This window comes from Maylandia zebra, linkage group LG23, assembly GCF_041146795.1.
Source record: "Maylandia zebra isolate NMK-2024a linkage group LG23, Mzebra_GT3a, whole genome shotgun sequence".
Classification (NCBI taxonomy): Eukaryota; Metazoa; Chordata; class Actinopteri; order Cichliformes; family Cichlidae; genus Maylandia; species Maylandia zebra.
The window spans coordinates 19,248,167-19,263,261 of NC_135188.1; positions in this window are offsets into that span (position 1 = coordinate 19,248,167).

Below are 15,095 nucleotides of genomic sequence, written 5' to 3' on the forward strand. Positions count from 1 at the left end.
AGCCGACAACACTGTATTCAACACTGTATTAACTGTATTCTAGATATAAAATGGCAGAAAACTTTTTGCAGCTTAACCAGGGCAAAAACTGAAATTTTAATCATCGGTCCTGAGGCTCAGAAAGAGAAACTCTTGTCTAAATTACAGGCATTTTCACTATGTCCTTCACTACAAGTGAAAATGCCTGGGTGTTATTTTCGACTCTGAGCTTGGTTTTATCCCACATATTAAACATGTAACCAAATTTGGATTTTATCATCTAAAAAATATAGCCAGAGTCCACCCTATTCTCTCTCGGGCCAACACGGAGATGCTGATGCATGCTTTTATTACCAGTCGCATTGATTACTGTAATGCCCTGCTCTCTGGTCTTCCCAAAAAGAATATTTCACCTTTACAACTTTTACAAAACAAAATAATTCTGGGTTCTTGGCTAACTTAGCATTAGCAAGTGGAGGCGAGAAGCCAAAGTTGTGTTAACAGTATACTGCAGTTGTTTCTGTCCTGGAGCAGTCTCCACTTCATACTCTCATCCTTTTGTGCAATAAAAATAAAAGTATTGTCCATATCCACAAGCTAAAATATCCAAAAGGCCACACAGGTTTGTTTGTTTGTTTGTTTGTTTGTTTGTTTGTTTGTTTGTTTGTTTGTTTGCTTGCTTGCTTGCTTGCTTGCTTGCTTGTTTGTTTGTTTGTTTGTTTGTTTGTTTGTTTGTTTGTTTGTTTGTTTGTTTGTTTGTTTGTTTGTTTGTTTGTTTAAACATGTCCTGCCAGTTGTAACAGGCAAAATTATGGTCTGAATGTTTTGTTGTGCCAGACATATTTGGTTTCCCTAAAGGAGCACCGTATACTTTCTGTAGACAAATATACAATTTTGCTGTGTGTGTGTGTGTGTGTGTGTGTGAGAGAGAGAGAGAGAGAGAGAGAGAGAGAGAGAGAGCGTTACAGACAGAGAGAGAGAGAGGATGTGTGTGAGTGTTAGTAGCAGAATGTACTAAAGGAGACGCCGGCCGCCCACAGCAACCAAGAGAGCTGAATAGCCACTACAATATTCTCCTGAACGATAGGTGTTGCCACTCAGAGAGTACCACCACATAAGCGCTGATATAGCAGGAGAAGAATCTTTTTTTCCTCTTTTCATCTCCCTTTGTATATTTTAATATTTCTCAGCTTCTGGAATGTCATTAAAATGGCTATAAAAACTGACATGATCACACCATAGGATGTGACATCATCTTCGCCATGCTGTGCTGTCCAACAGGGGCTCAGAGGTGAGAAATAAAACCCTACAAGGCTGCCACCTGAACTGTGTAGCATCAGTTTCACCCGCGATAGCTCTGGCAAAACAATCACTCTATAATAGAAAATGGCAACCAGAACCCAGGCCCCAGGAAATCTCTGGGAGAAAAGTCCCACCCCTAGCTGCTCTTTTCCAGAGAGGACAATGCAGGCAAGACAGCAGATCTGAGAACAGACCGCTGCAGGTTGTAAACTCTTAATTTTAAGTGTGGCCAGAATGCCAAAAGGCATCAACACCAGCTGCCACTGGAGACAGAGTGCTAAAAATAAAATAGTCCTATTATTCTGCATTTAATGATTGCAACTGTAGGAATGATGTTTCCTACACAGCAGCTGGAATTAAGAGGCGGTTACACTATAAACCAAACTGTGGGTAACCTACAATAAGGTGCAGACATGCAGCTTACCTGTAGCTGTTGTGAAACACAATCAAACCACCTGAGTTTACCACCACAAACTACTGACAGCTAACATCATCCTCCAGAGAAGGAGAGAGAAGAATCAAAGCAGAGAGCACAACCCACCCAACCACACTTATAATTCAGTGTAATTCATTTCAATGAAACCTCAGCAGAGGGTTGCTGAGCTAATGAACAATCTTTAGGGTGGATTCACTTGATTTGTGTGTGTTGCAGAATGTGGCATGGTGGAAAATTGAGAAAATCCCCCACTAAGCATTGGGTTGGTATTATTTTTCATTTTAATAATCGCATGCTGTGTTTTTGTGTGAGCTGTGAGGTGTGGGCCACAACCATGTGGAGTGGAGATTCTACTCTAGTCCAGCTGCCAGCTCTTTGGAGTGCACTGTTACAGCATGGAAGCCAGTTGACATGAGACATGAGAAAAGTGCACATTTCAAAGGAAATTATTTTTAACCTAACCTGGAAGTTTTTGCTTTTAAAATAATCAAATGACACTGGAGGGAGGACTCGTTTTAATCAGGATTCCTGTGGATTTGCTGTGATAAAATTACTGGAGTGGAGATGCTCGGTGTGCTGAGTTCATGGAGGAATAGCCTACTCTGGAATTAAAAAGGAACCAATGAGAGGAAGTTGGTAAAGACTTCAGCTCTCAAACTTCTGAAGTTTGAGAGCTGAAGTCCCAGGATCTGGTGTGGAAACCTACTCCTTAATAACAGAAGCCCTGATAAGGTGGATGGAAAGCCTTTCTCAGAAAAATGCAAGATTGATATGTGTTTGGCTGCTCTTTCCCTTGACGTACCACTTTTTCCTGTGTGTAGCCAGTCTAACATTTCTAACCATGGCAGCTTTGGGCCTTTGATTGCAGTCCAGAACTTTGTCTTCAGCCACTAGTCTGCTTTAGAGGAAAAATAAACCTTGCGTTACTCCATTTTCAGTGTGTGTGGTGGTTTCCTACTGGTCACTATTAGAACTTAACACATTCTTGTAAGGAGGCTGTGGCGGAGGTGTGGCCCTGGGCGCGGCTGCAGGGAAGGAGTGGTGCAGTGAGCTCAACAGGGTGGTGCTGGAGAAGCAGGTGAGAACACAGTTGATGGAGTTTGGGCTGATGACGGTTTCCTTCTCCTTTTTTGTGAGACGGGAGAGGAGCGGAGGGGAAGTGGGGATCAGCTGAGACGGGAGCTGTCCAGACGGTGGACTGTCAAAACGAATAAAAACTCAGAATAAACGTTGCATCTGGCAGTAACAAACTGTGTTTGTGTGTGTGTGTGTGTGTGTGTGTACGTGGGTGAAGTGCATCTCACAGAGGCCATTTTGTGGCATACATAACATGTGTTCATGCATCATTACAATGACAACAAATCTTTTGATCTTGCTTGCTTACTATGCTTAAAACTGATTCTCAGTCTGGGACTTTATTTATTGTAAACATCACTCTGAGGGGAAAAAATGTGCTGGACTGAATCTCTTTGTGAATTCAGAGTTTAAAAAAGCCCCTGGCTGGGCCTTGGGGGCTTTGGTCTTGGTTGGTGTGTTGCCGGGGTTGTAGGCGGGTGGGTGTATGGGGGCCCAGCCCTGGCGCAGGGTGCCGCCGGTGCGTCGAGCCACCTGGGGGGCTCTTCAACTGGTGAGGGAGGTTGTCACATCTTGCAGGAGCTTTCCTCTCTTCAGGAACTCTCTCTGCAGGAGGGGGAGATACAGGAGAGGTGGAGGAAGATCTCAGCCTGGGCGTCTATTGTCTTATGTAGTCTGGAAGATGAGTGGATGATGGGGTGGGTGCAGTTTTCTCTGTGGTGGGGTTGGGTGGACTGTCCCGGGCTCTGTGGGGCCGGGAGGCGCTGCTGCACTGGGCCCAGGCCCATCTGGCGGGTCGCGGAGTATGGGGGTGCCTACTGGGGTCAGTGGGGGAGATGGCCCCAGGGAGGGGTCACTTGCCCCTCCCTTCCTTCCCTCCCCATCTCCAGCTGCCTCCATCTTCCCGCTCCACCACAACCACCCACACATGCAGGGCCTTGGAGTAAAGGTGTGTCACCAGGGTGCAGAGGAGGCTACCCCCCCCCTCTGTCCCCTTCAGGCTGCCTCTGCCTCAATTTTATCCCACAACTTAGACATCCACATTACTCACACTGTCATTACACATACATATAGGATCTTGGGGGTGGGCACGAAACACGGAATCCAAATTACCATCAGGGTGTACAACCTCACCCCTGGCGTCGTTGCCCACCTCTCAATTTTAAATACACGTAGACATTGAGGGCTAGCAGGAGGGACCATGCGCTTATCTGCTGCTATCTGGCAGGTAGCTCCATGCCCTCCTGGGTTTTAAATGCACCCCCCCCCCCCCGGCTTCTGCTCTGCGGCTGCTGAGTGACCCCTCATCTGGGACTCTCCTCAGCTCTTTCTAGGACAGTGGCGCGGCTACTTTACCAAATTACATGAAGGAACCTTTTGAAAAAAACAAGCGCGTCCATGCTCACAGGTGTACACACGGGTGATCACACACACAAACTACACCCTTTTTGGCTCCTACCTTAAAGCACACTGTGTGCTGTCGATATTACGTGCTGCACAATAATGTTTAAGACTTAGTATTTACTGTCATATTCTCATATATCATTGTGATGTTGTTTATTCTATTACTCTCGTTTTCTTCTGCTTGTTTTCTTTTTTTTTTCTCAACAGGTGATCCAGGTGTTTAAAAAAGTATTAAAACCTCACATCTGAGGTTAATCAAAAAAGATCAACAAAACTATAAAGCATACAGCATGTGTAATGCTTAAACAACGTGATATGATATATCAGGATAACACAAAAAATATTTAATAAACAAACACATAATCAGCCGAAAAAGAACTTTGGTTTGAGGTATCAATGCTTTCTTCTCATCAGCACTCACGTACACTATTTTGAAGTGTCTAGTTGCTCTTTCACTCAGCCGCATTTTTTCGCAGAGAAAAACAGGTGGCTGATTACCACCTGATCACCACCTGTTTTTAACATAGTGGGTGATGAAATTGAGCCCACATCTCCACCTAGTGGACAGAGAAAGAGCTACAGTTTTACATTGTACTACATTTACCCTTCCTCTTGTGTTAGGGTCGGCACTGACCCGTTTTAAATTTTAAATGCATAAAAGAATAACATAAATGTGTTTATTGTATCAAGGCTTTTTGACTTTGTCAGGAACCTCTATTTTTTTTTATATAGAATAACATTTATTATTTACCAAAGTTTTAAAGATATTTTCTTAATTTGCATGTTTTTTATTCTTTTTTATTCTTTTTTTTTTTTTTTTTTTTTTTTTTTTGCCTGTCCCGTTTGGTTCTTTTGCCATCAGAATTATTGTCTAAAGGCGAAGAAAGATGCTCAACCGATTTACTTTACCAAATTGACCATCCCAGTCTTGCCGTGATGGTCTATTTGATTCACCTTTTCTTGTTTCTTTTATTTATTTTTTATTTTTGCTTGCTAGATACGGGACAGACGTGAATGAGGAAAAGAAAAGGGAGAAAGGAAGGGGGGAAAAAACTGCGGAGAAGAGGAACGGGGATAAAGGGCAAGAAAACAAAAACCAACTAAATAAGCAGACAAAAAATACATATATCAATCACCTGGATCACCTGTTGAGAAAGAAAAAAGAAAACAAGCAGAAGAAAATGAGAGCAATACAATAAACAACATCACAATGATATATGGGAATATAACAGTAAATACTAAATATTAAACATTATTGTGCAGCACGTAATATCGACAGCACACAGTGTGCTTTGAGGTAGGAGCCAAAAAGGGTGTAGTTTGTGGGTGTGATCACCCGTGTGTACACCTGTGAGCATGGACGCGCTTGTTTTTAAAAGGTTCCTTCATGTAATGATCTGCTAGAGGGTGTGGGGGGGCCACAGCCCCGTCCTCCAGGGCATGAAGCAGGTATGGAGGAGATCAAGACTCCAGACATCCAGAGGCCCTCAGAACACAAGAGACCAAGGAAAACCAACAGAGGGGCAAACGCGCCACTATCCCAGAGAGAGCTGAGGAGAGTCCCAGATGCGTGGTCACTCAGCAGCCGTGGAGCATTAGCCAGGGGGGGTGGCAGTGACGTGCCCGTGAGCTCCGCCGGCAGCCAGCTGTGCCTGAGTGAACGAGCCCCGGGCCGAGAGGCTGAGGGCACCCCACCCCCGAAGTGGCCCGAGCGAGCCCCAGGCTCCAGGCCCCAATAAGCAGCCAACAAGGGGTGAGCCACAAAGAACCACAAACGCAATAATGTCTGAGGGCGTCTGCCACTGGCAGGGGAAGTGGTAGGGGGAGATAGGCCTCCATACCTTTGAGGGCCTGAGATGTCCCCAGAGATGTGGCATCTGATACCCAACCTGACATATAGACACAGACATACAGGCACACACAGATACAAACATCCATTCCCACCCTCATGCTCTCATATGCAATTACTCAACACTCAACCAACGTGGAGACAGACATAGAGACACTGTACACACAGTTACACTCCCCAAGCATACTCTAAGCCCCGGGTCTAGGCCCCTGGAGGGGGAAACTGCACACAGACCCAGGTGGTGTTACCCTTTTCCCTGTGGTGGGGAGAAGCAGACCACCCCGACTCCGCAGCAGCAGGAAGGCCCCACACTCCAGACCCCAGTCGGACGGCCAACTCCTCCTCCTGGCCCCCTGCTCCAGCAGGTCGCAGAGAGCGGGGGTGTGAGAAGACTCCAAACCTCCCTCCGCCCGCTCATATGTAGTGTTAATGCATGTGTGTTTTAAGGTGCATTTAAAACCCAGGAGGTAAGCGCATAGCCCCTCCTGATAGCCATCAGTGTCTACGTGTATTTAAAATTTAGAGGTGGGAAACGACGCCAGGGGTGAAGTGTACACCCTGATGGTCTGTGTGTTTTGTTTGCCATTTTTATTCAGTTCCATTTACAGAAGCCCTCTTATTCAGCTACTATTCACACCTATCCAATGTATTCACACCTGGTGCTTTCAGAAAACAATGGAACGTCCAGCTACCCGGGCCCCCTCCCCAGACGGTCAACACTTGCGGCTCCCCCGTCACCTCTACCACTCAGTAAAGCTCACAAATTTCTCCATGTGCCTTCACACCTCTTCACAAATGCGTTACGGGAGCTTCTTTTTCTGCTAAGATAAGGTTGCAATTAGTCGGAGGGGCTCATATACAAAAGTTGCAACGGTGCCCTGGAGCATTGAGTGACTGACAGTTCTCCAATCACCGGTTCACACCACTGTACTTACATACTAATCATTCATGTACAAAATGTGCTTGTCTCCAAGGAGAGTCCCTCTTCTTCTCTCCAGGCTTTATAAACAAAAACGGTGGGAGATGTCGATCAGTGGCATGTGCACAGACTTTGAGTCACATATTAATTCAAACAGGCTGCAGTCCTGTCACTCTTGGTTGACCTTGATGTGATTTGAATACGCAAGCTTCTGATCTGGAGTCAGATGCGCTACCCCACAAGGTCCCACAAACCTGCCCCTCTGCCCAAAACTTCTGAAAATCTCTGCAAAGCCAATCCATCTTCTTTCCACACAAGACATCAAAATTGTTGCAGGGGGCTACTTGTTATCACTGCTATAGAAAGGCTAGAATGACAAATCTTAATCCTTTCTGGCTACGTTTGGTTTTCAGTTAGGCGGCAGTACCTGGGCCCTATTTCAGGAAGCCGGTTTAGAAAACTCAGAGTGAAAAACGATACTCAGGTTTGAGTAACCCCGAACTGTCCAACTCGGAATATTCGGTTTCAGAAAGGCTGATAACAATTAGTTCAGTCAACGCGGAGTTGCTTAAACCCCAAGTTAAGCGCACGCACGAGGATACATAAAGCCCTGATTAGTGGAGCACAGATTAAGCGACTCACCATGGAGACGGAGGGAAAGAAGGCGCGGTCAATGTATTTTACAGCGCTTGAGGCCGAAATTCTGATGGCAGCATATGCCGATAACATGCAAATTTTGCAGAAAAAAAGTAACACAGCCTCAGCTGCAAAAGAAAGGGAGCATGCATGGCAAAACAGAGTCAATGCGTGAGTGTTAATTTAAACATTGATCTAGGGATTTCCACCCATTTAACACGTTATTTTATTATATTTTATTTTATTTTTTATTTCATACATTTTATTTTGTGATGTGAGCGCAGGTGCAACCCAACAGGCCCCAAACGTTCCTGGCAGCAAGTAAAAATGAAATATAAAAATATAGTCCAAACAGGTAAGGTGTAATTGTATTATGAGCCATAGTGCTTGGTCTGTTTGTCCGATGTAAATCAATTGCAGTTAGAGGCTACATTAATTTCCCCTCTGTAAGCACTTATTGAAATTATCTGAGCACATTACAAGTACATATTTGCTTACTCTGTATGCTCAAATGTGACCCGTTATGGCCACTAGAAAAAAAGCGGAGGCCCGAAAAACAGGTGGGGGTCCTCCACCACCACCACCACTCACAGAGCCTGGCCACTTGGCTTCCACATTTGTGATAATGTTGGCAGCATCACATATGATCTTCACAGTGCAGAGAACGCAAATTAGCATCCATTACTAATAATGAAATAATTTGTTAGTTTGAAATGCTACAGGGAACTATGTACCTGCACATTAATGCTGTGGAAAGACTTCCTGTTCACATAGTCTCCTTCATTTACTGAAGGAGCAATGATTGGAATGTGAGTGCCATCTATACAGCCAATCACACCTGGGAACCGTGAAAATAAATGTAAAATTTAAGTAGTAGTTCAAGTATCACCACATCATGAATTAAGTTTTGTTCATAATAATAATAATAAATTTTATTTATGAGCGCCTTTCAAGTCACCCAAGGACACTTTACAATAGGATAAAACACTTAGTAAAACAATGGCAGAATAAGAACAATAAAATAACGCACAAGATAAAATGAACAAACAGTGTATTCACAGTGAATATGCAGATTTGAACAGATGAGTTTTGAGTTGGGATTTAAACTGGGGGAGAGAACCAATATTTCTTATTTCAGGGGGCAGAGAATTCCACAGCCTGGGAGCAGAGCAGCTGAAAGCTCTGCTTCCCATGGTGGTGAGGCGGAAGGAAGGTACAGTAAGCTGGACAGAAGAAGAAGAACGAAGTGAACGGGCAGAACAAGTGGTGGTTAACAGGTCAGAAAGGTAAGAAGGAGCGAGGTTATGAATGGCCTTGAAGGTGAGCAGAAAAAGTTTGAAAATTATCCGGAATTTCACAGGGAGCCAGTGAAGTTCCTGAAGAACAGGGGTGATGTGCTGGTAAGAGGGGGTTCTGGTGATAATGCGAGCAGCAGAGTTCTGAACCAGTTGAAGCTTATGGAGGGATTTTTGGGGGAGACCATGCAGAAGAGAATTGCAGTAGTCAATACGGGAGGTAACAAGACTATGTACAAGAATGGACGTAGACTGGGTGGAAAGAGAAGGAAGCAATCTGTTAATGTTATGTAGATGGAAGTAGGCAGAACGGGTGAGGTTATTGATGTGTGATTTATAAGAAAGTGAACTGTCTAGGATGACACCAAGGCTCTTAACCTGAGGAGAAGGGAAAACTGTGGAGTTATCGATGGTAAGTGAGAAATGGTTTGCCTTCAAAAGGTTGGATTTGGTGCCAATAAGGAGGATCTCAGTTTTATCCTCATTGAGCTTTAGAAAATTAGAGGTAAACCAGGATTTTAACTCGGATAGACATTCTGTAAGGGAACAAGGTGGGAGGGAGGAATCAGGTTTGCAAGAGAGATATAACTGGGTGTCATCAGCAAAACAGTGAAACTGAAGATCAAATTTGCGGAAGATGGTACCTAGAGGGAGGATGTATATTATAAAGAGAAGAGGGCCTAAAACTGAGCCTTGGGGTACACCAGAGGTGACGGGGAATAGGCGAGAGCGGAATGATCTTAGTTGAATAAACTGGGAACGGTCGAGGAGATATGATTGAAACTAGGCGAGGGGTGTGTCAGAGATGCCGAGAGAGGAAAGTCTGCTTAGAAGGACAGAGTGAGAAATGGTGTCAAAGGCTGAGCTCAGATCTAAAAGGACGAGAATGGTGAGAAGACCAGAGTCAGCTCCGATTAAGAGATCGTTAGTGACTTTAAGTAGAGCAGTTTCGGTACTGTGACATGAGCGAAAACCAGATTGAAATCTCTCATAGATGTTATTATTAACCAGGTGTAAATGAAGTTGAGCTGCAACCACTTTTTCGAGTATCTTAGAAATGAAGGGTAGATTGGAAATCGGACGGAGGTTGTTAAAGTTGTTAGGATCTAAAGAAGGTTTTTTCAGTATAGGAGTGACTAGAGCAGTCTTCAATAAGGAGGGAACGATACCGGTGGTGAGAGAAGAGTGAATGATAGCACAGATGAGTGGGAGTAAAGAAGAGAGGCAGGATTTCACAAGCCCTGTGGGCATGGGGTCAAGATGACATGTGGCAGGCTTTGATTTACATATTAACTCGGAAATATCAGATAAATCAGGAAGATGAAAAGTGGAAAACGGCTCAAAAAGGAGAAAAGGTTCTGGAGAGGGCGTAGACACAACATTTGATCTGAGTTGCTGGTGGATGTTATCGATTTTCGTAGTCCAGAACAGCATCAAGGTGTTGCATGTTTCAGAGGAATAGAAGTGTGGTGGTAAAGCGTTGGGGGGTTGAATTAGTTTGTTGAAAACTGAAAACAGAGTCCTAGCATTACCCTCATAAGAACTGATAATACCAGAGTAGAAGCTTTGTTTGGCCTTGTTAATGGAGTCTTTATACTGAAGTACATGGTATTTATAGATTTCTGAATCAACAGTTAAACCAGATTTCTTATATTTACGCTCTAGCTGCCGAGCTTTGGCCTTCAGAGCTCGGAGGTCAGAGGTAAACCAGGGAGCAGAGCGAGTGAAGGAAACAGAGTGGGTTTTTACAGGAGCCAGAGAATCAAGGACAGTGCGTAGACAATTATTATAATATAACAACAAATCATCAGGAGTAGAATAGAAGTCCGGAATCTGAACATTGTCCCAACTGGTAGTGAGAATGTCCATATCAATGTTCTTGATGTTGCGGAACAAGATGAGACGGGTTGGCTTGGTAGAAGAGCAGCAGAGAGTGAGGTTAAATGAAAGGAGGAAGTGGTCAGTTATGGGGATTTCAGTAGCAGAAAGATTCAAGGGAGTAAGACCAGAACAGCAGACCAAGTCCAGGGTGTGTCCTTTAGAGTGACTGTGGAAGTCAATAAATTGTTTAAATTCAGAGCCTTCGAGAGAGGAGGAAAAGTCTCTGGTGAGCAGAAGGTCATTATTGTCCATGTGAATGTTGAAATCTCCCACCAAGATCACATTTGGGGAGAGAGATGAAAGATGGGTTAGTAGATTAGCAAAGTCACTGAGGAAGACAGGGTTAGGTTTGGGGGGGCGGTATACAGTAGATATGATAGTGGGAATGGGTCCAGTCAGCTCACATGCAAGGACCTCTAGAGAACTAAAGGTATCAACATTAACCGGCAGGACTTTCAAGTGCATCCTGCTACCTGCAATTTTGTGGAATCCCTCTTTGATAAATCTTGTGGGTCTATGACCGGGGAACACCACAAACGAGTACAGGAGACGTTTCAGTGCAACTGTAGCATTCCTGACTGCCCGACAGACGGTAGACTTGGAAATGTGCTCAGCGTCACCAATATTATACAGAAAGCTCCCGTTTGCAAAAAAGCGAAGTGCAATACAAATAATATGTACAGAACTGAGAGGATGTCCACGATGTGTCACATGAGCAATATTAGGCCTGAGGATGTTATTCAAATAAAGTGTAGATTGTGCTGAAAAACGGTAACGTCCACACAGGAAATCATCAGGAAATGATAAACACACAGAAAATCATCAGGAAATGATAAAATGTCCAAACGCGCTCTAATCACTCTCTCCCGGCGGAGAGCTCTACGGAGAATTTGGGCTTCAACATCTACTGGCTCTTCAAGGAAGGGACACGCCATGTCTGACACTTCCTAAAGTCAGGTTTCCGACAAAGAGGCGGAGACAGTCAGGGTTAGTTGAAGTAAACCTGCTAGGGGGCAGGTTAGCTTCACGGAGTGTGTCGTCATAGTGACTCACTCAGAATTAATCTAAACTCGCTTTGTGAAACCGAAAACCCAGAGTTTTCGTTAACTCAGGGTATACTTACTCAGAGTTTGCACTAAACAGGGCCAGGGCCCTATTTCAGGAAGCCGGTTTAGAAAACTCAGAGTGAAAAACGATACTCAGGGTTGAGTAACCCCGAACTGTCCAACTCGGAATATTCGGTTTCAGAAAGGCTGATAACAATTAGTTCAATCAACGCGGAGTTGCTTTAACCCCAAGTGAAGCGCGCGGACGAGGATACATAAAGCCCTGATAAGCGGAGCACAGATTAAGCGAGTCACCATGAAGACGGAGGGAAAGAAGGCGCGGTCAATATATTTTACAGCGCTTGAGGCCGAAATTCTGATGGCAGCATATGCCGATAACATGCAAATTCCGCGGAAAAAAGTAACACAGCCTCAGCTGCAAAAGAAAGGGAGCATGCATGGCAAAACATAGCCGACAGAGTCAATGCGTGAGTGTTAATATAAATATTGATCTAGGGATTTCCACCCATTTAACACGTTATTTTATCATATGTTATTTTATTTGTTATGTTATACATTTTATTTTGTGACGTGATGTGAGCGCAGGTGCAACCCAACAGGCCCCAAACGTTCCTGGCAGCAAGTAAAAATGAAATATAAAAATATAGTCCAAACAGGTAAGGTGTAATTGTATTATGAGCCATAGTGCTTGGTCTGTTTGTCCGATGTAAATCAATTGCAGTTAGAGGCTACATTAATTTCCTTTCTGTAAGCACTTATTGAAATTATCTGAGCACATTACAAGTACATATTTGCTTACTCTGTATGCTCAAATGTGGCCCGTTATAGCCAACAGAAAAAAAGCGGAGGCCCGAAAAACAGGTGGGGGTCCTCCACCACCACCACTCACAGAGGCTGAGCAGTTGGCCCTCAGCCAAAACAGTGGGCACCCTGTGGCCGAAGGCATCTCTGCGGGGACATCCTCTGAGTCAATAACCCCGCAAGACACAAGTGCCTACATAGGGGGTAAATTCAAAATAATACATGATGTGCATACATCCTTTCTTCACAGTCACCTTTGCAGTGCTACTCATTCATTTGATAAACTCTTTACCATAATGAATTATTTTGTAGTGAAGTTATTTTCCTACTGATTTTGCCTTCCCTCAGTCTTGGTTGTCTTTGAGAGCATAATGACAATGAAGTGTAAGGTGATAGGTATGTTTGTTAATTGCCATTTGGTCCCTTGTAAGTTATAAGTGACCTGTATGAACCTCATATTCTATCAGTTGATGGTGGTGGTGTACTGCATCTGGTGCAGCCTCCTGTTTTGTTTTGTTTTTTTGTTTTTTTTGTTTTTTTTTTGTTTTTTTTTGTGTCCCGTTTGGATCTTTGGCCATCAGAATTGTTGTCTTAAGGCGAAGAAAGATGCCAAGCGGATTTATTTTACCAAGTGGATCATCATGGCCTTGCCATATTGGTCCATTTGATTGACCTTTATTCTAATTATGAATTTATTTTATTTTCAGTTGCTACAAACGGGACAGACATAACTGGGGGATAGGACAGGGAGAGAGAATGAAAGAAAGAGAGGGAGAGAGAGAAAAACAAAGGGGAGAAGAGACGGTGAGAAGGGGGGGAAGAAAGAAAAAAACAAACAAACAAAAAAAACAAAACACCTGGGTCACCTGTATGGAGAAAAAAAAACAGAAGAGAAAGCAAACAACAAGGAGCAACATAATAAAAAAAAACGGCACCATCACAATAAACTAGCTAGCAGTAGATATCAGTAGATACTAAATAATAAACGATATTGTGCAGCACGCAAGATAGACAGCGCACAATGTGCTTTGAGGCAGCAGCCAAGAAAGCTGTAGTCCGCGTCTGTGAATACCCGTGTGTACACCTGTGTGCATACCTGTATGGATCAGCATGCTTGCATTCCAAAGGTTTCTCCATGTAACGATCTGCTAGGGAGTGTGGGGAGCCAAAGCCCCGTCCTCCAGGGTATGAAGCAGGTATGGAGGAGATCAAAACTCCAGACATCCAGAGACCCCCAGAACACAAGAGACCAAGGAAGACCAACAGAGGGGCAGCCGCGCCACTGTCCCAGTAAGAGCTGAGGAGAGTCCCAGATGAGGGTTCACTCAGCAGCCGCGGAGCAGAAGCCAGGGGGAGTTGCAGTGACGCGCCCATGAGCTGTGCAGCCTCCTGTTGAGCCAGACCAACATGCAGTTGTGAGTAATACTCCACAGATTATATGAGTTTACAGTAGAACAGCAATGTTGTTAATTTCTTTACTACAGGAAAATAATGAAGAAACATTGACAGCTGTTACAGAGGAGGAAGCAACAAATCAAATTCAAATTCAAATTCAAATTTTATTTGTCACGTACACAGTCATACACAGTACGATATGTAGTGAAATGCTTGGACAACTGCTCGTGACCTAAAGAGAACAAAAAAGGAAAAGGCTATGAATAAGATAGGAAATAAATATGAAAAATTAAAAAGGGTAAATTTAACTAGGAAGGAATAAAATATAAATTAAGGTTAAAAATGAAATAACTGTACAACACAAATTAGAATGAAGGGTAAATTTAACTGGGAAGAATAAGATAAAGATAAATATATAAATTAAAGTTGAAAATAAAATAACTGTACAACAAAATACACAATATAGAACTATATAAGAATGTATGAAGAAATCTAAATCTAAATAAATATATACACAATAACAGCAGCTGTACAAGTATTAACCGGAAATGAAGAATATAGTGACCAGTGTTGTGCAAAACCAAAGTCCAGAAAGTCCAGTGTGTGTGTAAGAACCATATGTGTGGGTCAGTACTGTGTGGTGGTGTGATTGAGAGACCGTATCGCCTGCGGGAAGAAGCTCCTCCTCAGTCTCTCTGTGTTGGTCTTCAGGGAGCGGAATCGCTTTCCTGACCTCAGCAGAGAGAACAGTCTGTTGTTGGGATGGCTGAGGTCCTTCACGATCTTCCTGGCCTTGGTCCAGCACCGCCTGCTGTAGATTGAGTGCAGGTCAGGGAGCTCGGAGCGGATGGTGCGCTCAGCTGACCGCACAACCCTCTGTAGAGCTCGTCTGTCCTGCATGGTGCTGTTCCTGAACCAGGTTAAGATGTTTCCCGCCAGGATGCTCTCTATGGTGCACGAGTAAAAGTTCCTGAGCACCTTGGAGGGCAGTTGGAAGTCTCTCAAGCGTCTGAGGTGGTAGAGACGCTGTCGGGCCTTTTTCACCACGGTGTTGATG